The 26085-nt window shown below is 37.3% G+C and overlaps 1 protein-coding gene across 2 annotated transcripts in view; it reads left to right on the top strand.

The window, feature by feature from the left end:
• Nucleotides 1-26085, top strand: part of Tacr1 (tachykinin receptor 1) — a 154352-nt gene that overhangs the window by 745 nt on the left and 127522 nt on the right. The gene's annotated exons all lie outside the window — the stretch shown is intronic.

Genomic DNA, 26085 nt, shown 5'->3' with positions numbered 1-26085 from the left:
AGGGGTTAGCCCCTGTTTTGGACTTTGTAAATTCCTCCAGGCCTAATATTGTTGAGTAGCTTATGTTGCTTTGTGTCTTAAGCATGCATAGGCAAAATTTCTCATTTTTCCTTTCTTCTTGAAGATTTAGGGACTTTGAGTTTTCCTCTCAACTCTCCAGTGTTATTTAACTGTGAAAGGCATTTTGCCAGGTCCAGATTCTAATTCATATCCTCTGCATTGCAAGTTCTTCTTAAAGAACACCATAGACAGGGACCCAGGAAGTTTTCTGAGTTTCTCTTTCTGAGTTTTTAGCCTGTCTGTATCCACAGGGAAATGTTCCTGGCAAAAACAATTGAGAACTCTTGTTTCCTATAACCAACAAGTTAGGGGTGCAGAAGCTGACTGGTTGTGGAATGGTTAGCATTTTTAAATACAAGCTGATGATCTGGAATGAGTGAATCTTCAGGTGGCATGATGAAAAATTGAATACTAGAGTACAGCTTTATTGGTATTCAGTTTTCATGGATTTCCTAGGTCTCTAATGTGTATCACTATGTGGACACAGGTGTTAAATGTTTACCTAGGCTGTGGAGGTGTGTTTGAAACACCTGCCATTGTGACTTAAAAGGGATTTTCTCAATGTTTTACTGAGGTAAATATGTGAGAAACTCAAAGAAGAAGCTAAGAAACAACATCAAAAAAATTCCCAAACTAACCCCTTTTTATGTGAAGATTGTTTCTGACTTGAAGTTGACTTAAAGGCCTTTTCAGATTCTGTGGTCAATAAATGCTTTTTAAATTGGGGCAGTCTCTATGTTCACCCTTTGAAGTGATGTTCAAATGCTGACTGTGGACTCCATGTACATCTCCTTTTATGCACCTCTTAGATGCTTGATATGTTTTGTATAAAACAAATTGTGGTGAATCAACTTACATTAAAGTGTAGGAGGTAAACAAATGACTCAAAGTGATAGTGAATCATTTTGTAACACATTTTACAAATGTGTTCAGATTCTTAATTTGGTGAAAGTGAAGTAAACCTGTAAATCTTTCTGCATTCACTTGCTTTTTTACAGCAGCTTCCATAAATTTAAAACAATTCTATGGCACAATATATAACCAAATATCAAATGTGATGCCACCCTAGCCTTAGAAATATGTTCTTTATGATCTTTATATTAGAGGATAAGTAACTGTCTTTTTACTGTGTTGGGGCCTCACCTGAAAGCTGGGGAGACTCGCCAGTCAATGTGAACTGGAGCACTGAGCAGCTGATGGGAACCCACAGACGGCTCCCTCCCTGTAGCCACACCGGGAGCATGTTCCACAGCGCTGCTCCTTCCCTGGAATGTAGATGAAGGCTGGGATCAGGGTCAGGATGCTCCCAGTACATGGGTACAGAGCCAGGGTTTGGCTGTAAGGCTGATTTTTCTCTAGGTAGACCATGGCAGGATCCTGACCCTCTGTAACTTCTCGTTCAATGCATATCAAAAGGTCTCTGAAGTCCGAGCTGCAGGAAATGACAGCAACAGGACACGCTACCATGTTTCTAGTGTGCAGATATGAGCCAGAGGATGAGCAGGGCTATAATAACTGTTAGAGTTCAAGTTAGAGTTAGCAGTAAGCTCCAAATGTCTCTCTAGCACTCCTGCTTTTGCTTACTCAGCCTCCTGAGCACCCCAGCAGTCATCCCCTCAGGCTCCTGAGGAATGTGTCTCCTCCTGCATGCATAGTCATCCATCCTCTCCCAAGAACATTGTGAAAGAAAGAGGCAAAAGCTCTCTCCATACGAATTATCTTTTCTTTCTCTAACATAAAAATACAGATTTAGAGTCTGCAGTTATCTTTTTGGATCTCTTGGAATTTTTTGGTGCACCATCTTCAAATCAAATCTTTAAAATAATATGGTTTTCCCGGTTATAAAATTAAACCTTATTCACTGCAGAAGATTTGGGAAATATAAAGAACATAGGCACAAAATTCAAGTCAAACGTTACCTCACTCTCCAAAACTAACACCTGTTACCATTTGAATTTCTGTCTTATATTATACTACATAACCGAGGTCAGATTTTATATAATTTGCAGCTTGTTTTTTTCACTGTATTAATGGAAAACATGATAAGTTTATTCACATTATTAAAATGTCTTCAGAAACATAATCTATAAAGGATTCCATATTATTCCACTCTATGAATATTCCAATTATTTATCTAACCACTCCTTTACTGTTGGATATTTTGGTGATTCTTTAAATTTTTTGCTATTATATTATGATGAATGCTCTACTGGGTATTTCTATATGTTAATTTTGTTTTGCTTTCTTGGCTATTTATTTTTAAGATAAATTATCAGAAATAGAACTATGAAATTCAATGAAATATTTTTTAAAAGATTTCTCCTCATTTTACAGAATTATAAATTCTGAACAAAGCAAGAAACACATGTGTTGTGTCTTGTTTATTTTAGTGTCCTTAGCACAAGCAGAGAGAGTGCTTGATACCTAATGATCACTTTTGTGAGCTCATACATGTGAGCAAATAAGTAAATAACACCTAGTCCTAGAAGACCATTTGGAAAATATATAGACATTATAGAGAAAATATTAAATTTTTAATCTTAAAATTCTGCTAATGGTAGATAAACAGCTAAAATTCTGGAAGTCTGGTTTAGAATAACTTTTCTATCTGTGTAACTTAAACCACCTACAATAATTCAAACCATTAAAAATAAATTTTGGATCCTAATAAGTTTTGATAAGTTGATTTTAGAGGCTTTCTTTTGGCTGTTGTTGTTGCTATTGTTGTTTAGTGATGTATAGCATAGGTATTTTCCATGTTATAAAATATTTAAAATAGAACATTTAATGGGCACATTATACTATGTGATTATGATCATTTATATAACCATTCTTCTGCTATTGGATATAAATTGTTTTAATTATCTTTATAACAAATAACTTTTATCTTGGACATAATTATTTTTAAGACTATCTCTTTTTCTTTAATTAGAATAAACTCCTTGAAATAGGATTGTTGGGTCAAACTGTGTTACTACAATTTGCCAAGTTTCCTTCCAGAAGCAAAATGAATGAAGAGGAAAAAGAACTTCAACTGTAAAATACAGTACTAATCTAATTTTTTTTGCAGCTTTTTCATAAATGGGAAAGGTGACAGACAGGGAGCTTTCCATCATAAAGAATACTTACATTTTGAAGTCAGCAGTTACCTAGGATTTTTTTTTTAAAGTTTCAGAGTCTCTAGTTAACTCCAACAAGCAGCAAGAATTTTTTTCTTTTGAGCCATTGTAGTTTCTCACACTTAAAATGTGAAATTCCTTTCCACTGAAAAAACCAAAAGGTATGTGTGATGTTTCGTGAAATGTGAAGACATAAGAGGTGACACCTTTGGTTTACAGGGGCTGCAGGTAAATAATGAGCTGTTGTATTGTGGAGCAGAATACAAAAAGGCAGCCGAGGACCCCAAGTCCCATTGGACCTCAAACACAGCAGCACGGGGCTGAGGAGAGCAGTGGCCTCATGTCATAGCTGCCTTAGCTGGCAAAGGCAGGTATAATTTCAGTGAGCTGAAAGGTGAAAGGTGCTCACGACTCAGATTGTTTGTAGATATATTGTGTGAGAGTGAAGGAAAACTTGTAAACAGGATGGTGTCTATAAAATCTGAAGTACAGTCAGGACCAAAAATATCATTTCCCAGATAGAAATAGCAACTGAAATCAAAAGAGGAAATGAGCTCAATGAGAAAATAAAACAACCTGAAATCAAGACATGCACGTATAACAAAAGCTCTGCCCACATATCCCTGGTGTCCACCCCAAAGCTCTTCAGGTTTCTATTAGACCTGCAGTCTGGTCTTGAGCCTCACCTTGCTAAGTAGGCGTGGCTGCCACTATCTAGGTCAGGTTAGTCCTTGCATCTTTCCCTAGCCCACCCAAAAGTGAGACTCAAGATTCTGGGATCCTTTGCCCTAATTTAGATGGACCCAGAAATTCCCATGATGTTGAGAACAGCTACTCACTATAAGCTTGTCCCCCACAACTAGAACCTTAAATGTCAGTTTTTGATTAGATCAAAAACTTGAGTTTGTTACATGTCAGATGGATGCTTAGGATTTAGAACCATCCCTTGAGAAGTTCAGTGGCCACCACCTCTCTGGAGCTGCCCCACCAAACATCACTTATCCTTTCCCAGTTACAGGGAGTTCCCTGTGTCCTGAATGGGTGACAGTAAAAACAAAACAAAATAGAACCTAGCAGGAATACAGGTTACTTGGTGGGTGCAGGGAGAGCAATTCTTTCACTATAAAAGCATATAGTAGAACAAGACTTTCCTACCATTGTTTTTGAATGTGGGTAACTGTTGAATGAGGATCATGAGTGTGGGAGAAACTCACTGTTAAATTTAGAAAAAATATTCACTCTATCAAGGGATGTTGCCACCAAGGTAAGTCCAACTTTCCTACTATGGGAAAAGTCCTCTTCCCCTAAAGAGTTTATGCTATATCAGGCAAACCAGGCTTGTTTGAGGTAATTATAACATAAGGTGCTAAGTGTTATTTTTGTTGCTGCTATTGTTGTTGTTTGTGATTCTAGGGGTTGAACCCAGGCCCTCACACATGCTAGGCAAGCGCTGTACCACTGTGCTACATCCAACCAAGATGATATTTCATGTTGATTGTACAGACAGTTTCTACAGGAAAGAACGAATGTGGTTATGTTCAGCGGTTATGGGTGATCAAAGAAGACTGCAGAAGGTAGCAGTTGAGTTGGGCCTTAAAGATCACGTATGATTTTTAGAGAGAATAATTTTTTAAGAAATTTTTAAGACAATAAATAGAAGAAGCTGTGTGAATAAATCATGGTGGTCAAAACTTGCAAGGTGGGAAGAATGAGAGATTGATTCAACTGAATGAATTACATGTGCATCAGAGAATGAACAGAGGCACAGTTTATGTGGATTCTATGTGAAAATGTAATGCTTTTGAGGGGTGTACCTAATAAGCAACTATAGAGGTGTATTTAGAGAATTTGAGAAGCTAGGAGTCAAAATGTAAATTTTGGAGTTTTCCAAATACAGACATTATTAGAATTTGGAGATTTTTTTAAAAAGCATTTGGAGATTAGAGCTCTCTTCCACGTATATATATATTTCTTTTGAAAAGGTTTGAAAATCACAGGAATGTCCTACCAAATACTAGGAGGAAAAAGACAGAACAACAAATAGAAATAAAAATATGGAAAAAGATAAAGACTGAGTGAGTTGTTTTGTAGTTGATTGTTGATATCAGTGTCGTTGAATCCACAGCTGAAAAGAACTCTGGATTTGGCAATACAGAATATTGGTGACTGGTAAGAAACACTGTCAGCAAAGTATAGTCCAAGGGCATAGCAGTGAGAGAATAGCTCTTCCTCATCCACCCATCTACCTAATCAGTAGATTACTTACTAGATTGCTAAATTGCCCATGCTTAACTTGAACTTACAATCCTCCTGCCTCAGCCTCCCAGAGTGTTAAGATTACAGACATCTTCTGTCTCGCACACTCATCAAACAGTTGCTGAGCACCCACATTGTTCCAGACACTGAGGGAGTAAGACACTCCTTTTCCCTTGTGCTCTCAGATTTTTGGGGAGTGATAAAGACATAATGATTATACAACCCGGTGCAATCAATACCGTGCTAAGGGAATGCAGAAATAAAGCAAAGACTTATACTTTGAAATATAAGAAAGACTTACCACAAAAGAAAGACAAGGGAGAATAAGATACAAGGATAGAGAAGGAATGGAATGGAAAAAGGAGGAGGAAAGGAGGAGGAGGAAAAAAAGGAGGAGCAAAGTACACAGCAAAAATATGGAGTTTTAAATTAATTTCAAGAGCACTACATTGGAAATATTCATAATGTGGTATTAATATTTGTCACAAACTACAAAGGAGAGCTCATGTTAGTAAAATTGACAATTATGCCTTGGATTTGTATGCTCTCCAAGGCCTTGTCTCATCCAATCCTCATGGTGCCAATGGAGATTCTCTTTCTACCTTGAAAGACTATCAGAAACAACTTACTTTAGTATTTCCCCCCAGCTCTTTACCCTCTCACAGCTTGGAGACTCATGCAACTTACTTTTATGTGCTGTATGTACCTGTCTGCATACTCCTGCTCAAGGTAGCTGTTGATGAAGTGGCTAATGAATGCTGTCCCTGAAAGCAGAAGAAATGTATGGGTTCTACTGTAGCAGAAAGGACATCAGACACTTGATAACATTCTCTCCAAATACAAACTCTACCCACAACCACAATGCAGATGGAGCCATTGTAAGAGTTTCAAACCACCCCCTTAAAAGAGTTTCAAACCTTGCTTACACATTTTTACTAAATTGTTAATTCAGTCAAGTATTATCTTATTTAAAAATTTGTTTTTATTGATTTATTGAATTGAAATCTATCTTTCTGGCTTTGGGCTCCTACTAATATAATGCTTCTTCCGTGTGGTAAACTTTCTAGTATAGGGCTTCTGAAACTTCCCTGTCCCTGGTTAACTGTCTCTGGTTTTTAGTGGTGTCCATCCTCATTGGCCCTTACTATTTTCTCCCAGTTGTTAATGATTCTCTTAAAGGGGAGTGACAAGATTGAATCAGTAGGCCATGGCCATTGTCCTTATCAGTACCATTTGCTGTAGGATGGACATTCTTCCTGGTGGACTTGTTCTTCTATTAGGCTTAGCTTAGACATCATCTCCACTAAGAAGTTGATCTTGACCTATGAGTCTAAATGAGATGTGCCATAGCCTTTGTCCAATGGTACTGTAACTCTGTATAATCTGTTAATCTCTACCTTACTTCCCTGCCCATAAGGGTACTTTACCTGGTTTTCTATTCACAGCACCTACACCAAGCTCCTGACACAAAGTAGGAATTCACTAAGATGTGTGCAATGGAGGCAAACTGACTATCCTTCCCAAACAAAATCTGAAAACCAGACCCAATTCATGAGCCAGGTCTTAAAGCACATATATGACATTATTATATGTTAAAACAAAAGAAAATATGGCAAATTTCTGCTCACCATACAGTCATGCTACAACACAGAAAACTTTTGATTAAGAGCTGCCAGTTGTAGAACAACTACAAGTTCAAATTCCCCATCTGACTTGACTTGGGCCCCATGTGACTTTTGACTTATATCCAGAGCCCCTGATGCATAGCACCCCAGGAGAAAACCTCTAGTTGAAGGAAATATTGATCATTTCTAATGCAACTATAGCCTCTCTGGACACACTGAGAATTTATAGATATTTTATGGACTCTCCTGTGACCCAACTATTGTCAACCCCCTAGCTTTTTCTCCAACTCTCTCCACTAATGAGTAGTGCACTCAGCTTTACTTATCCTTTTCGAGGCAAGGCCAGTAGAAACTTACCCTCTACCTAGCTTTCCATAGTAGTTGTCTGAATGCCGAGGCTACAGATATGGGAAAATTTCAGCATAGAATAGCCAAAGAAAGCCATAGACTAGGAGATAGATTGAGCAGCTGGCTTATGTTGTCCCAAACCTTATACCACCTTGAGAGGCTGCAATTCTACCTTAGTTGGAGGGGAAACAGAAGGCTCTATGGAAACGAATCCAGGGATGAGATGGTACTTCAGATATGGTCTTAAGACCTTAACCTCACCATGAATTTCAATGCAGTATATGAACTGCTCTAGGAAATATGTCTAAGCAGCACTGGGACTAACCCTTTGCTGTGTTTTAATTCCTCTTTCTCTTCCTCTTTCTTCTAAATCTTCTTCTAATCCTTTTTCTTTTTGATAACTCTTTCCTTAGTCTACTTTCCAATTTGACCTTATTATTGTGTCTAATATTTGGGACTCTTTCAGGAATCTCTTCCCTGTCTTTTACATGATACTTTCTTTTAATAACCTTATCCTAGTTGTTGACAGTAGAGTGATGTGTAAGTCAGATTTATGTCACTGGGAACAAATACCCAAAAAAGGAAAGACCTTTTCTCATGGTCTCAGAGGTTCCAATCCATGCTTACTTGGCTTCATTGCTTCTAAACCTGTGGCAGGGCAGAAACATCATGGCAGAAGGATATGGTAAAGCAAAGCTCTTCATCATGGCAGCAAGGAAGCAGAGATGATAAAAGAACCAAAGGGATCAGAGACAAGGTATTGTCCTTAAGGTCATACCCCATGACGCACTTTCTTCAACTAAGCCCCACTTATCAACTTTTAATTATTCTCAATAACATCATCAGATTATTAACATATCAATGGATCAATTTACTTATGATCCAGGCACCATGGCCTAATTACCATCTGGTAGCCCATCTCTGCACATCTGAGATACTGGAGAGTATTTTAAATCCAAAGCATAACAGTGACTGGAGGAAAGAGCGCAGGTGGTGGGTTGCATCACTGGCTCTACTGCATACTAGCTGTGCAAACAGGCAAGATATATAACCTATCTGGGCTTCAACTTCCTCATCTGGTAAAATGAGCACAATAAAACTTATAACATACTGCTGCAAAGAGAGAGGGAAAGGTGTGGGGGAAAAAACCCCAATTCATTGCCTAATGCCCAATAAGAGCTCAATTAATGGCAATTACAAACCCTGAGACACCATTGTATCTATTAGACATTCCTGTTCCCTGTCTAAGTCCCTTCCCCATCATGTTCACATGAAGTATTTATATCCATCCTTCCCCACTAAAATTATACTACAAGATCTTCTAATTGCCATGATGAGTCCATCATTTAGTTATTATAGATCATGCTCCAAAAAAGCCAAATATTTTCCTTGTTTAAATCCTCAATATGCACTTTCACTTCCCAATCTTTCACGTCCCAAAGACACCACTTCCACATTGAGAATGTCATTTGCATGTTTAATGGCTGAGGAATAACCTGCTCATGCAAAACGTGGGATTTTTACAGCTGCATGATTTTAAAATGCTATTCATCTTACTAAAGTTGTAGTGTTTACTTAGACTTTGAACGCACCTTATAAACCATCGACATTTTCTTGTAAATCTAGTTCATGCTTGTTAAAGTGTTAAACATCCACTTTTTCTTGACCTTTGACTAAAGCTCAGTTGGCTCTTAACTGTGAGATGGAGTCCTTCCCTCTGGTATTTCAACATCATTTTCAATCAACAATCAAACATTTTTACCTGTTTTCAGTTAGTTACAAATTTTTATAAACTTAACAAATCAAGTAATCTTAAAAGTGTAAACACCACTTATAATCTTGATTAAATTCCCTTAAACATTTCAAACAATATCTAATACATCTGGTTTGCTTAAAAATTTCAAATCTCTAGCGGGCCAACTTATAAATAGAAAAAACAAAATCCTTCTTAGGAATTACATACCTCTTATAAATCTAATAAATCAAAATGTCCAAATTTAACACATCAAATTCTCTTGAAGAATTTCAGCTTCCTAAGTATTAACCTTCTAAATTCAATGAACAAATTTCTCACAGGCACTTAATTATTCACTACAAAATTAATTCATGTAGGTCCTCCTAAGAATCACAATTAAAATTATAACCCTGAAAAGCCAAATTCCCTAATATATCAATCTTGACTTTCAGCATATGAAAAGCAAATTACACACAAACCAACATATAGGGATCACAAAACCTACTCTTTTGCATACACATTACTTACACAGAAACACCATTTCTTCATTGTCTGCTGTTTAAAATGCCTTCTCAAGATTACAGAGTTATACAACAAGGGGTTACATGTGATGCTTAATTTTAATTGTCAACTTGATTGGTTCGAAAGACATCTAGAAGTAAAGCATCTGAGTATTTGATTGGCTCAAGGGAGCATGACCTTGAGGACTGTATCTTGTGCCTACCCCCTCCCTTTCAGCCTCTTCTCCTGTTCTTTGCCTCTTTTATGCTGTGAGTTGAGGTGTTCCTCTCCATCGTGCCCTTCCACCATGAAGTTCTGCCTTATAGCAAGCTAACCACAGACTGAAACATATGGAACCATCAGCCAAAATAAACCTTTTCTTTTTTAAGTTATTTTTGTGGGATTTGGGTTCCAGCAATGAAAACTGACCTATACATGAAAGAATCACCTTCTCTATAAAGGGCAGCTGAACTTGTGGAATTAGGGACTGAGTGAGAGGTCTGCATCTGAGCGTATCTCACAGGGCTGTTGCCTAGAGCTGAAGCCTAGAACCTGGACCCTCTCACAACAGTGTTGCCTGCCCTGTGCCCATGAGGTCCACCTACACTTCTGTTTTGAAGTTCGTGTGGCACATGCCCCATATTTCCTTGGTTTCCTTCAACTTTCTTGCTTTTTATCTGGAGATTTCATATCTGATTCACAGAGAAGTAATTAAAATGGGCCTCACTCTAGCCCAGGTTTGCACCTGACTAGACTTCTTTCCACCTGACTAGAGTGCACTGTGTTCTGCACCCTATCATGTTTTACCTTATTGACCTTCGTTTCAGGATTTTTCTCTGGCCTGTGTCATTAGTCAGTGTTCTGTGCTAATAACTAAGATTCGGGGATTTTTAAAGTTTATTTTGTCTTAGTTCTGGAAGTTGAAAAACTGTCTGGTGATGGCCTTCTTGATGACATAATGCAGAACACTGTATGGTAAGAAATGGGAAATGTGTGTGTCTGTCTGTCTCCTCTGCTCTCTTCCTCTTTATAAAATGCCACTAGGACTCAAAACTGGGGGACTTTGCCTCATGACCTTACCTAATCCCAGTTGCTTCCCAAACACGCCACTTGTAAACTACAGTTAGATTAAATGTTTGCCCTCTTAATACTTCACAATGAGGATTTGATTTCAATAGTTCAAGCATTGAGGAACCCTCAAACCATATCTAGATCATAGCTGTGTGGAAATAGTGACCCATTGCCCCTCCCAAAAAAGAAATCACCACCTATTTTCAGTCTCTCAGTTTCTTTTCTGAGACTTTTAATTGAAGATAAGTATATGCCAGAATTTTCTGTATATTCTATACCTCCATAGAAATGATCAGAAATGGAATGGTATGTGTTGGATTCAGCGAATTAGAGGCCTGTGCTCCAGGATTTGAGCCTCAAATACTGAAAGTTTGCCCAGCAGTTTCCTTTTCTCTTAGCACAAAATCTTCAGTGGTGGGGTCTTCCTTTCTGGAACCAGAACACCACAAAACATTCTGAACCTGCCAGATGGCTCATGAGATGTTCTTTCTTCATGAAACTGAACCATCCTCTGAGCATTTTTTCATCACTGCTACAAGTTCAGAAAAAAAACCAAAAACTCACATAAAAGTATGCTCTGTCCTTAGAATTCCGCCCAGTTCCCTCAGCCATGGGTGAACAAATGAGCCGCCATCTTTGCTATTACACAACTGCTCTGAGCCCACGCAGGACGGCTGCTGAATGGGCAAACTAACCTTCCCTCCGGCTCCCTGTCACAGAATATAATTGAGACACTAATTTTTAAAAGCCTCCTGTGCACATTTAGTGGTAAGTGAGGAGATTAAGAGCTGAAGCTTAAATGCCCACCTTGTATGATTTATTAGTTTTATTGTACTGTGGAGGAGCTTCCTATAAAATAATTAATGTGTTTTCATAAGAGGATTCGTCTGACTCTGAAATTGTTTAAACAAAAGAGGACCCTATCAACAGCTGAAATATTCTCCTAAATAGTCTCAGGGAGCCAGAAAGGGCTTAAAGTGCCCTAAAATTCATGAAGGAAACACAAATAGAAGCAGCCCTGACTGTGAAATACTTGTTGGTTCAACAGCTTAACTGGGCTCTTCAGAAAAAGACCAGAATATACAAAACTTTGTGGCTGAATCTCACTGGAGCCATCATTTAAATCCATCCCCAGTGTTCTTTTCTCTTTCAAACCACAGAAAATGAAGGGTTTGGAAATCAGTGTTTCTAAGATTCAGCCAGAGTATCAGCAAAACTAGAGCCTTCATGGATTTTCAGTGTTTCAGTGAAGACACTGTCAGCCTACAAAGCTAAGCAGAATGCCAGGAAAGCAGCAATGTTATCCCCTTCCGTTGTGAAGTTTCTCTCCAATAATGATATAACTAGCTCCAGTCTGCTTTAAGGAGCTCCAAGTCCTCCCTTATTAATGCAAAATCTCAAATTACTGCTTGCTGTCTTCACAGCCCAATCCAACTTAGTAAACGAAATTGAGCAAGAGAAGCATAGCTGATTAAAAGCAGTCTAAGGTATAGGTGACAGGGGCTTCTTTACACTCTAAGATCTCACTCATATTTCAGAGTTGGAAGATGTTCATTCTACTTAGTTTTTGAGCAGGAGAGCTTGTTAGAATTATGAGAAACTTAGTCCTAGGATCTGGGTCAGTACGGGATGTAAGGAACACTGGGCATTAGGTAATTCAGATGTGTTCCATGGGCTTCCAAAGGAACTGATGGAGAATGCTGGGGGCCTGTTGATATGAGTCCACATTGCTGCTAAAAGACCTTCTCAGAATTGCCTCTGCCCTGAGGTGCCAGTAAGCTCTATATTTGCGTGTGGATAATGAAACAAGGTTGAATTTACTTTGTACTTCATATTTCATAGTCCACTAACTGTCTTGGTAAATATGTAATTCTTTTATAAGTTGGAAGCATATTATCCTCAAGAAGGGACTTTGGATCACAGGTCCAGCTTGTCCTCAGGGCTAAAGTTTGAGGTTAAGAGGAGCAGTCCTACTACAATGGCCAGTGTTATTTATTCTCCAGCCCATCAGCAAGCATCCTTACCAATGAATTTGCGCTGTTCACCAATCCTCAGGTGGGGGCCAGTTTTCCAAGACGTGGGTGTTCTGCAGTGTCAGTCTAGGCCCACACTTTATCAGAAAACTGTAATCTTTTCGCCTTTGTCAGTGTCTTTCTTTCCTTCCTTTCTCTCTATACCTAGCTAGAAGAAAAAATACCTTTCTCCATTTTTCTCAGCCCTAATCAACATTTTGAAAAGAGCACAATTTCACTAAAATGTCAGTGACTGAAAATCAGAGAAGGAACAGATGATGAATGCTGTTTTGTTTCAGACATTTACATAGCAATATTTTAAAAAATCAAATTAGTAGTATTCTGATTAAGCAGGCAAACCCAGGAGGATCCTGAGAGAATTATAGGCGGCTGTTCATTATGTAGGTAGAAACTTAAACTACATTAGCTGAGAAAAAATAACTTACTCTTGAATATTATCTGCATAACTCCAAAGTGCTTAAGATCATATTTAATCAGCCTAATTTTTGAACTATGAAATATTACACACTTGTTAAAGATAATTAACAATTTTAAAATAATATAAAAAAAAGCAAAATCAACCCTTAGATAACCAGGAATATGCCACTAACATCAGTTTTTTTTATTCCTAGACATTTTATCCTATGCTTAGGATCTTATTCTTAGTCAGCTTTCTGTTATGGTAACAAAATATCTGAGTCATCAGTTAAAGAGGGAAAAGGTTTCAGTTCAGGGGTGCTTGGCCCTCTTGCCTGGGGCTGTGTGAGGATAGTACATTGCAGTGAGAATGAAATGCAGAGGAAGCCTGCTCACCTCATAGCAGCCAAAAAGCAAAGACATAGGCATGTGCTGGGGCCCCAGGAGCCCCTTGAATGGCCTGCTCTCCATGACCTGCTAGGCCCTCCCTCCTAAAGAAGGTCACCAATCTCCCCACTGGCACCACAGGCTGGAGACCAAATCTTTAACACACAGGAGACTTTCAAGTTCTGACCTACAGCCATCCTTTAATCATATAAAATAATTTCATTTTTACTTAACATAGTAAACAATATTTCATGCACTGAATTTTCTTCTAAAAAAACATCATGAATAGCTATAAAAGTATCACAATTGAAATATTCTTCTTCCATTCTTAGATTTAACAGACTTTCTAGTTTTTGCTATGATATGTAAAAATGATCAATATATTTTGGCTAAACTTGCACACAAGGATGACTATTAAGTAAAATTCTTATAAGAAAACTGTTCAGAGTGTGAGATGCTTTTAGGCTTTTGCTTCATTTTGCTGGTTGGTCATTAGAGGGCCTAAGCCATATAGAAGCATAAATCAAAGTACACTAACCCAACATAAAGGTCTGTTATGTTACTTATATTCCTAACAATGTTAGAAAAAATTCCAATTTAAAGACTAAAAATGTTGTCTATATTTTATTCACTAGTGAGTATAGTTTTATATATTTATTATCCCTTTATATTTCATTTTGTGAACTACTTAGCAGGTTTTTAGAATATAATCTTAATTTTTTTGTTTTTAGTTTTTACTTGCACACATTGGCAGTGCACAGTGATCACACTTCCCATGTGGAGTTAGTCCACGTGCATAACACATCTCCTTTCTTGTTCATCCCCCTTCCCTCCCCTTTTCTCTTCCCTCTTTTCATCTCCTCCCCACTTAAGAATGTTCTGTCTTCCTACTTCCTATTAACTTTAAGTCACATTCTACTTGTATAAGGTTTTAATAGTCTTATGATGCAAATATTTTTAATGTTTCTGATTAAAATTTTAATTTCTTCACTGATTATTTTAAATTACTTCCTATAGTTATATCCATCCACCTTCTCTAAAATAAAAACTCATCTCTCTCTTTGGTATTATACTTGGAAAGGGATTTCTACCTGTAAGTAAATAAATATGTACAAATAATTTTATCTATTTTTATAGTTTACACACTCTTAAATTTTCCATCCATTATTAATTTAACTTAGACTATATCTTTTTAAATGCCTTATATGTTATCTGGTTGTCCAAAAACCATTACTGAACAACCATTTCCCTATTGATTTGAGGTATTACTTTTGTCCTCCATTGAATTGTATTCATAGTTAGGTTGTCTGTTTTATAAGTTATGTGACCCTTTTTATTAATAAATATGAATTGAAGATATTAATAAAATTTATGTGATATTTCCATATGTGAATACAAAATAGTGATCATATCCAACCACTCTTTTCCGTTCTTATTCCCCATTCCCCCAGCATCCTTCCCAGGCCCTAATAATCCCTATTCTACTTTAAGGTTGACTTTTTCCCCCACATGTAACAGAAAACCTGTGATATGGTGATTTCTTTAATAGGACCAGATATCCAGAAGTACTATATAAGAGGCATTTATCCTTCTTGATGAACTTTGGACTTATTATTTTAAATACCTGTGTTGAAAAGTCTTACTAGAATCTTTCCTGGAAATGTTAGATGCATTACATTTAAAAACTACCTATGGGGACAACTGTTAGCATATCAAGATTTTTAAAGTATGAATGTTACATCTTTACAGTAATATGTTTTTATATAACTTATGTGTTTTTATTCATATAGAACTTGCACATTTCATAAAAATTTTCATGCATATTATTATTCATATCAATTATAAATTGCAAATATATATACATATAATTTAAAATTTTGGTCACTGACTAAAATCATATTCCCATGTTTTTTCTAATTATCAGTGCTTTAGAAATCCACTGATATTTTAATAATTACTTGGAAATCAGCTATCTTAATAAATGTTATATTTTAGGTGAGGCTCTAATGTTTTCCCTGTTATGTTTCTCAGGTTTTCTTGGATAATCATATAACCTACAAACACTGATTTTTTTCTTATTTCTACCTGTATGTTTTACTTCCTTTCTTCTAGATTTTTTTCAGAACAATATTTTTTAAAACTGGTTATTGCGAACATTTTTTTCATATCTCTAATTGTAACTAGAGTATATTTCTTAAAAATAACCATTTGTCTATACATTTAAAAAATGAACCTTAAATTCAATTCCTAATTTAGGAGATTTAATCAGATTTAGATATTTTATTCACCAATTATATTTGTTGGTTACCTAATTTCCTACTTTTCAACTCCTTTAGAACACCTAAAGTAGTACTTGGTCTTACACCTTGTTCTTTTAGTACACCTCTATATTTACTTGCTAATACAATATTTTATTTACATTTTTGCATCTTTTCTGTACAGTACAACTTTAAAAACATTTTTTATTTTGTTCTTTCAAATTTAGGTTTCAGGGCATGGATAAGTGGAGTATTTTCTGTTGAATGAAGTAAGTGAACTTCCCTAAGAAGCTTTTCTTCCTATCAATTTTCTAAATGATGCTACATCCTTATTTTTCTGTCTTCATCCATCACCCAGTAACACAGGGCTTTTACAAAGCTGTTGAGTGGAACAAAGAGGAAAAATATAACACAATAGTTATTGATTCAGAAAACCAGGGGGAGTAAGGTCTGCACAGCAGTTTGGAGATTTCCTCCTCTTGGCTTATCAATCTTGCCAGAAAATAATAACATCATAAGGAAAGAACCCCACTTGCAAGCTCCTTGTGCAGCATGGTCATTGCAGAAGTCAAATCCCTGCAGAGTGGGGAGTGCACATTAGTTCCCAAGCCCCTAGATTAGAAGGAGACGTGGAGCTCTATGTCCCATCTTTTTTCTGCCACATTACACCATGTCCCGGGAGAGATCCATCCTCGTGAGCAGATGCAGATTTTGATAGAATCTAAGAAATGTAATAAATATGCAAAGAATAGCAATATGAGCATTTTCAGTTTGAGAGTGCATTTCATAAGAGCTCTAACAAAGCTATGATTAGAATAACTGCTTATTTAAGATCCCAATAATTAACATTTAGAGGTGGGAAATAAACATTGCAATTTTTAAAAATTAAACTTTACTTTTAGTACATTGAACTTTATTTTTGCTAGACGTTTCATTCCCATGAACAATATGAATAAAGCAAGCGAATGAATACTATTAAAGAGGAAATATTAAAAAGTCTTTCTCTGCTGAAAATATCACTATTGTATATAGGTTATTAACTTCTAACATGTTATTAATATAAATCAAGCTTGGCATGGCTTACTTTCATCACTACCTTGCTTTTGAAGTGGTAATTATTATGCCTACTAATAACCTAACACCCTCATGCTGTGTGAATGTGATCTAAATATTTATAGAGAACCTAAAGAGTACATTTTCTGGCTCCAAGAATGCAAGACTCAGTAAGAATCAATCATGGTTTATGCCCTTAAGGAGCTTATAGGCAGGCAGGAAAAGTAGATATTAATAAGACATTACTCAATGATTATTCAAATCGATGCATAATTGTATGATCTTTAGTTTCAGTGAAGAATGCTAATGCCATGAGAGTATGTAAAAGCCCACATGGTCTAAATGTCTTAAGGCAAAGAGCTAAAAGAGGAACAGGAATAATGGGTGAGAGTATAAGGGTTGGACATGGTAGCAGATACTGTAGCTGGGCTATGCAAAGGCCACTTACAGTTCCTTTTTCCTGTGCCATCCCCTGCCTTGGGTAGCACAAGACATAGGACAAGGTTTGAGTAAGTGGAGTGCTGGAAGTGTCCAGGCCAAGCTTCTCTTCCTGATTAAAGTATAAACAAGTACAAGAAGAAATACCTTTTACCTCATGCTTTCTCCCTGCTTTAAAACACAGGTCTGAGACAGACAAACCAGAAGCACATTTTTTGCATTCGAACAACCCCTGCTCACTAAAGTCTGAATCAGAGAGAGAGACTGGCATCCTCTGAGCACATCCGTGCTCCACATCCCAGCCCCACACAGTCAAGGTCTAGGCTCTTGTTATCAAAAGCAATGAAACTTCTGTTCCTTTAAGCCCTTGTTAAACAGATTTTCTGTTATTTATTCTGTTGTTTCTGTTATTATGTTATTTAATATACTTCTAACTAATTAATAGGAGCGAGGTCAGGTGAGAAGGAATGAGTTCTACCCAAGATAATTGCATTTATGAAGACTCTGAGCAAGATAATTCAGGATTCCCTGTGGAAATAAATACTCTTCATTTATATTTTCTATCTCTTGCATTAAAAATTTATCCACAGATAAAATTAAGCTGAAAGTGGGAGAAACATAAAATCACGATAGATAATACTCTTGTAATTCCTTACCATCCTAACTATTAATGGAGCCTCGGTAATGGAAATTCAGTGCAGGCTGATGATGAACATGATACGCTGAGCGTTACTGGAATTGTCACTATGGGTCTAACCATTATTCCATGTTTAGGAGCGCAAGAGAGTGAGAATACTCATTATAATACCACAAGAATGATGTTAGGTCCACTTAACCTATTTTTAATATGCCTAACATTTTATAGAAGAATCATAAGTTAATTTTACATCAAACAGTTAACTATCAATGGTCTGGAGTATATTTATTTTATAGTTGTTGTTTCCCTTATTGTACCTGACTCAGATTATGTTACAGTTTATGTCTACATGTCTCTTCAAAGTCTCCTGTGCTCATGGTTGGGGCTTTGGGGAAGCAGTTGGAACATGGGAACATGATATTCATCAGTTGATTAGTTTATAGTTTATAGTTAATGTGATAATGGGAGGTGATGCTTAGTTGGAGAGAATGACTTATTGGAAGCAGGGTCTAGAAGGGTCAGTGTTCCCTCTTTTCTTGATCCTGCCCTGCTTCCCATCGCCTTCCATAAACAAACCTCCTCCATCATGCTGCCCTGCCTTGGAGCCAACAAACTGTGAACTTAAACCTCTACAAACTGACTCAAATAAACCTGTCCTTTAACTTTGGGTGTTGAGTATTTTGTCCCAGCTACAAGAAAATAACTATAATAAATTCTTTCTTTCTTTGTTTTTTCCTTCCTTGCTTCTTATTTTTTTCTAGGTGTCTTTCAAGAGAATTTGGGAAACAGGTTTTCCAAAATTGCCCCAACTCTTTACTCTAACTGTAAATTTACATTTTAAAAGCCAGTTATCATTAATAGAAGTAGGGAGAATATTCTAGAGTAGGGAAGAGACTATTGGTAGGGATTCCAATTAGGAAGTTATTATAATATCAAGGTAAAATATGATTTTCAGTATAGACTGGAGAAACCAAATTGTACAGATGGAGAGTGAAATGAGATGATCTATAAAGCATTAGCTATTTGGAAGAGAGTGAGATTAAAAATGAGTAAGAGGAAAGAATTAGGATTCTCCCAGTTTACTATCTCGGGAGACTTAATGAACACAGGTCAAACCTAGAAAACAGGAGGTAAGACATGCTGTGAAAGAACATCTACACATGCACTCAACAGCTAGCTATGGAAACCCTGTTACGTCAATTATCTGTTGCCACAGTGCTGCTGAGCAATAAGCAACCATAAGATCTCAGTGATATAGCACAATAAACAATTGTTCAGTTTGTTATTTACTAGGCTCACTCCCATGTCTGGAACTAATTAGCCATAAAAAGGTCTCGCCTGGCCTTAGCAGGGGTGATAGGGCCACCCAGCTCTACTTTGTGTTTTCTTCTATCTTTCCACAGGCCGCCAAGCAAGAAGTCACATCTGAGCATTTTTTCAAATCTATAGCCACAAACGCCTCACTAGGGAACGCCAATCTTAAAACTAGAACAGGTTCAAGGTTGGGGGATCCTAGTCCACCTCTTTAGTAACAAGAGCTTCGTAACAATGAGAAACAATACAAGGAAGCATTAAATTATTTATATCATTAATGTAATTAATATACATGTTAACTATGTACCAGGCATTATTCCAGTTCCTAAAATTATAAGAGAGAGAAACCACATAAAAGTCCTATTTTCATTTAGAGATAGTCAGAAATCAAAATGTGTAAGTCTGAGTACCAATAAACACTGTATTAAAAGGAATTGGAGCATAGAGTGGTGTGGAAAATAAAAAGAAGGGATAGGGAGATGAGAAAAGGCCTTTTTGAGGAGATGATGTTTGAACAAAGGCCCAAATAATGTGACGGATTCTGCCTGCCATGTGACAAACTTGGAGAAGGACTTCCCAGGTAGAAGGCACAACTAGCATCGAAGACCCTGAGACAGAAATGGATTTGGCAATAAAGCCCTGGTGGCTGAGTAGGGGTGAGCCACAGGGAAAAGGGTCCATTAAGTTAGAGAAGAAGGCCATGAAGAGAGCACAAGTATTGATCAGGGTGGGCTATAGTATGATCCATAACTGACAAGTCCCCAAATCTCAATGGCTTAATAATGCATAGTCACTCATTTTAAGTGCACTGTAAGTCTAATTTCTCTCCTATGCAGTGACCTGAAAACATTCCTTGGTTGCACACTTTCCTTTTGTGGCTCGATTGCTTCAATGAGCTTTTTACTTGTCATATTATAGGAGAAAAGAACTGAGAGTCCGTGAGACTTAACCTATCTAAAAGTGATGCACACTGTGTCTCCTTGCAGTTCATTATGAAAGACTAAACACACTGCCTGATCCAATTACAATGACTCTGCAAATATGAGCCGGTATATGAATATTTGGTAAACGTTTAAAGTCTCTGTCACATCTGGATGTTTCAATTTTATTGTGTATATGATGAAAATTGACTAGAGGATTATAAGCAGAGAAAGACATGATCTTATCTACATGTATAAAAAAATCACCCAGTGATGTGTGAAGAACAGACAATCAAGGACCACAAATAGAAGCAGAAAGACCAGCTGGCAGCTCTCCTGACTATGGTGACCCCAGGAGAAAGATTTTGGTGGTTTAAATCATGGCCCAATGATAGAGAGGGTGAGAGATGATCCAATCTGGAATATGTCTCAAAGTAAAATCAAAGAATTTGGTAATGAGATGTATGAGGAAAAGAAGAAAAAAGCAATCAAAAGGGACTGACGTTGGATGCTAAGCAACTGGGAAAATAGCATTTATACTTCCTAAAATGGGGATGAGTCGAGAACAAACAGGTTCAAGAGCAAAAATTAGGTGTGATTTTGGCTCTGGTAAATTTAAGACAAGTGTCAGAAAGGGAAGTAGAGATTTTAAATGAATAAGCAGTTGATTTGTAAATCTAGAGTCCAGGAGATTGGGAATGGTTAGGATACAAATGTGGGCATTATTAGCTTGTTAAACACAAAACAAAACAAAAAAGAAAAACCTACCAGACTGTATTCAGTCACCTAGGGAAAAGAGCAAGAGACCGTTGTCCTGACTGGGCCTTGGGAAACTCCAAATTTATAAAATAAGGAATGTCAGAAAGAATTGGCAAAGATAACCAAAAATAAATAGCCAGTATGTCAAGAAAAACAGAAGATAAGGTTTTCTGGAAGCGAAATATGAAAATATTTTGAGAAGAAAACAGTTGTCTATTGTCTCATAAATTGCTGAGAAGTCAAGGATGAACTCTAGACCATTAGATTTGACAAAATGAGATCATTACTGACATAAAAGTACCTTTAATGATGTATTAGAAAGTGACAGGGATGTTCTAACAAAAGACTGAGAGGAAACAAATAGAGTTATAAATGGGCGAAATGAAAAGTATAGCAAATAGAGCCCCATGAGTTGGAGGAAATTTTTTCATTTGTTTTCTATCTTTGTTTTTTAAGAGGGGAGGTATTACAGCATGTTTTCTTAGAGGGATCAGTAGGGAATCTGAGAAAGAAATACATGATGCTGGTAAGGGGAAAATTTAGGAGTAAAGTTTTTGAGTGAGCAAATGGGGATGGGCCCAGTATTGGTTATCAGTGAGGAGTGGAATGATCCACTTTAGCTGAAAACAATGTGCACTTATGTGTAAACCTAAAGCTACGTTGACAGAATTAACTGATAACATGACATAGTCAGTAGTTATTGTTTCTGGTTTCTCAGTGAAGCAGAAAACAAGATTATCAGCTGAAGGTGGAGGAGAAAAGATCGAGAAGTTGCAAAGTAGTCATGTTATGAAGTTGATGAGAAATATTAAGATCTTCAAGCAATGTTGAAGGAGCAGTTGTGATGGTGATGGGGGCATTTGTTTGTCTGTTTGTTTTAAGAGAGTGTCTCACTGTGTAGTTTGGGCTAGCCTTGAACTCAGCAATTCTCCTGCTTCCGCCTTCTGAGTGCTGGGATTACAAGCATGTGCCACTGCAGTTGAGATTTTTGAATCCATTGATGAAAGAATTTTCAGATCAATCAACATAATGTATATTTTTCTACAAAACAAGAATGGAGCAGGCAGGAAATCATTACTGCTGGGATTTTATCAGGAGGAAAGTAAAGAAAAAGAGGAATAGATGTGTTGCTTGTTAGATATACCAACTGGCCATGGTACATATAAAAGAACCTCAAACACTGGGGGCTGGGATTTAGCTCAGCAGCATAAGCATCTGCCTGGCTTGCTCGAGGTTGTAAGGTCGATCCCTGGTTTAAAAAAAAATCCCTGCAAATATGTACTAATAAAAATAATTTCTTTAAACAGAGTTGAGGGTATACACAACAAGCAATTACAGGGCTTGTCCATGGGATTGACTAGATTTTATACACAACAAGCAATTACAGGGTTTGTCCAACTAAGTAAACAGAGAAACAAGGACACAAGTGGGTGATAGGCAATAGGAGTTGGTGAAGTAAATGGACTTGAAATCCTGATGAGTACTAAGAATTGTTGGACCTATCATGAGAAGGACATAAACTGAAAGGCTTGGAGTAGAAATTTTGAAAATAATGTAGTTGATAAAATCCAGTAATAATACATCCGGAAGGATGAAGAAGGGGAACACAATAGAATTGGAAGTTAAGATGCCAAGGAAGTGAGGCTCAGACTGATCATGTATATGGAAACTGTGCTCCCCAAAAGGGAAGACAATGACCTGAGGACTAAAATCTTTAAATAATGAAAGAAAAAGAATAGTAGATGAGTTGATCTCAACACAGTTTTGCAAGTGGGGTATTCTGATAACATGAGCTTCAGTAGAGCTTCAGAAAGAAAGAAGGAGAGACAGCAAGGAGCACCCACCCACTGGTCCAAACTCTGCCTGAGGTATGTGACTATGGAAGCAAGAGCACCAACCCCCTGAGATGACGCTAATGGGAGACATGATATTACTGGACAACCAAGTTGTAGGTGACAAAGCAAACAAAAAGGACGAAGGGAAACTTTGAAGAAGAGAGCAAGACTTTGCTGAAAACAGGCTATGTGTTCCACAGGGATTAGAGAGGGTAGAAGAGTGCATCAAGCTAGGAAAATGTTTGGAACCATATTGGACACAAAAGCATTAATTATTGTCTGTACTTAGAGAAGCCCAAGCCTCTGGTGACAGTTGGAGAAGACAGAAATTATAGGATTGGCACTAAGCACACAATCTCCCTGATTGGAGATTTCATCTTGATAATAGACACTGGGGCATCTTGTAGCGGTAAGGTGGGTGATGCTGCAGGGACAGGCAGAAGTCCTATTGGGAGGTGTAGGCTCCGTGAGGTTCCCTGACATCTTACTGTGAGAACAGTCTTGCCAAAGGGCTCAGGAATGCAAAAACCTCCTCCAGAGATTTTCCTAGGAAAGTATATGGCCTCGGGAGTGGGAGGCTTACATGAGCTGTGCGAAGTATAGTGGGGAAAGTGCTTAATAACCACTGAATCTATGTTCAGTGTGAAGGAGATTGAAGGGCGTGAAATCCAATGCATAGGTGACAGACTTTTCCTGAGTGAGAAGGGCAGAGCAGATTCAATGCTCTACCCTTTTTGTAACAAATATGTCATAATCGCTTATTGTATTGAAATAAAATTTGTGGATTTTGTATTCTACCTGTACATACATTTTCAAGAAGAAAATGTATATATAATGTTTTAACTTTATTATAAAAGACAACTGAAAAGTAATTTATAATCAAATATGGAAATGCTTAAACACATATTGTGATAGAGGATAAGTATGCGAGGCTTATGCCTTTTGTAGAATAAAGAGGATGTGTCAGCAACAGATGCAGGCAGATACAAGCCTAGAATTTCTTTAGTCACTTTGTTCCTTTTGTTCTTCTGACAACCTAAACAAAAAGAAGCATGCTGCAATTTACTACATGATATTCTGAAGTAGAGATCAATTATTTGTAATGAGCAACAAATAAAATCTTTCCTTATTTTATATATTAGTTAGGTTCCTCAAAACTCCAGACTGTATTTTGAAAAATCCATTCAAAACACTCTTTTTTGCAGGAGGTAGGGTAATTGTCTCCCAAAGATATCTGCATCCTGATGCCTAGAATTTATTAACACAGTGGTTCAACCTCATCCTTCATTTTGCTTTTCACAGTTTCAGTTGCCACAATCACCTATCGTCTGAAAAAATTAAAAAGAAAAGTTCTAGAAACAAACAAATTAATTTCAGTGCAATAAAACTTTGTGCTACTCTGCCCAAGATGTGAATCACCCTTTTGTCAAGCATATTCACCTTATACAGGCTATCTATTAGTCACTCAGTAGCTGTCTCACGTAGCAGGTCAACTGTCATGCTATCACAGTATATGTATTTAAGTAACCATTATTTTATTTAATGGCCTCCAAGTGTAGGAATAATAATATATTACTTTTATTAATTATGTTAATACAATATATTGTTGTAGTTGTTCCATTTTATGAGTACTGATCTTTAATCTCTTACTATTCCTCACTTATGCACTTTATAAGAGGTATCAGTAATACAAAACATAGTTTAACAGGGTTTGGTACTATCAAAGTTGTGGGTACTCTATCTGTGTCTTGGAATACATTTCCTAGGGGTAAGTAAAGACTACTTTTTGTTATTTTGCATGACCTAAGGACTTTGCAGAAGCCGTTAAGGGTCTTGTGATGAGGAAATTATCCTAGGCTACCTGTGTGGGCCCAACATAATCACAAGGATCTTTACAACTAAACCTGAGACACGGGAGGGTCAGAGAACAATTCAAAGATGCAGTGCTGTTCCCTTTGAAACAAAGAAAGCAAACAGCCATTAGAATCTGAAACAGCAAAGGAAAGGACATTCCTCTCCAGCATGCAGGAGGATTGTAACCCTGCCAGCATGGCAATTTGAACCCAGAAAAACCCATTTCTGGATTCTAGACCTGTAAAATAATAAATTTGTGATTTTTAACAAGCAGTAGGAAATAGTTACTTGATTTATGTGAAAATTAGAGCTAGGTTTTAGGTTTAGGTAAGATTCTAGGTTAGTTTTAGGTTTTTAGCCTGTATAAATATACAGAAGGACACTCAAAAATCATTTGGCAGGTGAGACATTATTTTCTTATGCAGGACTTTACCACACATGCAGGGCACCCAGTCTCCCTGTTTCCCTCCCACATCTAAATGCCAGCAACTCTCAGGGGTCACTGACAGTCAAATACAACACCACAAATGCTTAATTTGTAAAAGAAGAAATGTATTTTGAATGAAGGCAATTATGGGTACCACAAATATCTGAATACTTCTGAACCAGAAAGCCAATTTCAAAGATACTTGCTTGGACCTTTAGTTACTTGGCACTCAATTGTCTCAAAGCAAAGATTGTTTCAGAATCAAGATCAATAGCCTAGTGGAATTCCGATCAAATTGATTCCCCAAATTGATTTTACAAAAGCTTGTGTTTAGCTCTGCCTTCTCCCCTGCCCCTGATGGTAGATCTGCATTTGGTAATAGAAACCACAGCAATCCATATGCATCTAGTTTCCCCGGGATACATCTTAATGATATCCCTAACCATTATAAAAACTCTCAAGTGGGGAGAATTAATGCAATTAAAATGGAAAAAGAAGCAATTTTCCATTCATCTGCATTGCTTTGGATTATGAGGAATTAAAAAAAGAGAAGCTTTTATATAACAGTGCCTCATGCTGCGACCATGTTGTCATTTACAAAGGTGAGCATACCTAGCAACAGCTTTCAGGAGAGGAACGTTAGAAAACAATACACAGTAGTTCTCTGTTACATAACATTGATGTCACTCCAGGGTGCCATGGGGCATTTGGAGTGTAGTACCCAGAAAAAGAACCACAGAATTCAGAGAGGGTAATACATGTTGGGAAGCAAGACAAGAAAGTCCACCTGTTTGGAGTGAAGCTCCTGAATGAGTGAAGACTAAAGGCAAGAGAATGAATGTTTCCTTCTGAGCCTCAATGTGGTCGCCAGCCTTTACCAGGAAGATCAGTCACCAGTGCGTTGTTTAGCACATCAGGCTTTTTATCCTATGGGAAAGCTCAGGAGAATGGGGCAGGGTAAGACAGCTCATTACAGAACTGTTCTTTGCATCAGAACAGGGAGCACTAATTTTTCCTTTCTCTCTACTTAAGAATATAATCTGATCATTACCAAGTCAG

Source organism: Cavia porcellus, unplaced genomic scaffold (assembly GCF_034190915.1).
Source record: "Cavia porcellus strain 051 isolate PalLab524CR breed Dunkin Hartley unplaced genomic scaffold, mCavPor4.1 scaffold_18, whole genome shotgun sequence".
In the NCBI taxonomy this organism is placed as follows: domain Eukaryota; kingdom Metazoa; phylum Chordata; class Mammalia; order Rodentia; family Caviidae; genus Cavia; species Cavia porcellus.
This window is presented reverse-complemented; position numbering and strand designations above follow the sequence as displayed.